The sequence below is a fragment of the Mus pahari genome, chromosome 21 (assembly GCF_900095145.1).
Source record: "Mus pahari chromosome 21, PAHARI_EIJ_v1.1, whole genome shotgun sequence".
Classification (NCBI taxonomy): Eukaryota; Metazoa; Chordata; class Mammalia; order Rodentia; family Muridae; genus Mus; species Mus pahari.
In genome coordinates, this window is record NC_034610.1 from 21470628 (window position 1) to 21472224 (window position 1597).

Genomic DNA, 1597 nt, shown 5'->3' on the forward strand with positions numbered 1-1597 from the left:
CGACTGCAGAAACTGTCACCAGCTGCCTCATTCTCCTTCTGCCACAGCTTAGAGCTGCTTCCTCTTCATCCTGCTCTCCTGCCATGAATGGGGGCACCCTCAGACTGTGAGCCAACATAAACCCCTCCTTCCTACTGTTGTCTCTGTCAGATATTTTGTTGCAATGAGAAAAGTAACTAGGTCGTGTGATGTCTGTCTTTCCCGGTCTGCCTTACTCCTCTTAACATGATGCTCTCTGGCCCCACCCACTTGACCTTTAAGGGACGTGTTTTGTTATTATTAATAATTGAGTAAGACTCACTGTGTCTTCTTTCTAGTGTTTATTTTTCTCTTCCTTGATGAAAATGATTTGGTTGTTGTTGGCTAATTGGTCGGTTGGTTGGTTTGGTTTGGTTTGGTTTTCGTTTTTTGCTATGTCCATGTTTTCTCTATTTGCATGTAAGTGCAAGCACATGCCTCAAGAGGCCAGAGAGGGCACTGGATTCCTAAGAACTAGAGTTACAGATAGCAGTAAGCTGCCATGTGGGTGCTGGGAACCAAATGTGGGTCCTCTGCAAGAACAGCAAGTGTACTTGACCTCTGAGCCATCTTTTCAGCTCCTTAGTTTGGATTCTTAAGGCAGGATCTTACTCTGTAACCCAGGTTCCCCTCACCCACGGGCTGGAACCACAGACCTGAGCCACCATGCCAGCCAACACACCACTCTTACACACAACTTACACTTCCTTTCTGGTTTTGTTTATTTGGTGTTTTTTTGTTTTGTTTTGTTTTGTTTTGTTGCTTTTGTTTTTGCTTTTCTAGACAGAGTTCCTCTATGTAGCCCTGGCTGTCCTGGAACTCACTCTGTAGACCAGGCTGGCCTCGAACTCAGAGAGATCCACCTGCCTTTGCCTCCTGAGGGCTGGGATTAAAGGCATGCGCTCACATACACATGCACCATAACAGCATACTTTATCCATCCATCCACTGATGGGCATCTGCATTGGTCCATACCTTGGTGTCAGTACTGTCCTGAAGTACCTGGGGCTTGTGGCTCCTCTGCCTCATCTCACCTTGGTTCTCGAGAGTGTGCCACCAAAGTGACCAAGATGGATCACAGGAAAACTCCAGCGTAGTATTACAGAAAATTCTATACTGATTTGCATAGTGGCTAAACTAATTTACATTCCCACAAGCAATGTGTAAGCAGTGTCTGAGCCCCACAGACTCACTAGCAGTGTTGGTTGGCTTGTTGTAGCCACTCTGATGGACAGGAGCTGGGTTTCCATGGAGTTCTGGCTTGCATTTCCTTGATGGCTAAAGATGCTGATTTCTCTTTCTTCATGTACTCATTTGCCATCTATATCTCCTCCTCCTCCTCCTCCTCCTTCTCTTTATCTTCCTCCTTTTCCTCCTTCTCCTCCTCCGCTTCTCCCTCCGTTTCATCCCCCTCTTCTTCTTCCCCCTCCTCCCTTTTCTTTTTTTTTTAAAAACAAGGTCTCACTAGGTAGACTAGACAGATCTCAGATTCAAGAGGCTCTCCTGTCTCTGCTCCCCAATGATGAAATTAAAGGCGTCTGCCGCCACACCTGCCACCACACCTGCCACCACGCCTGCC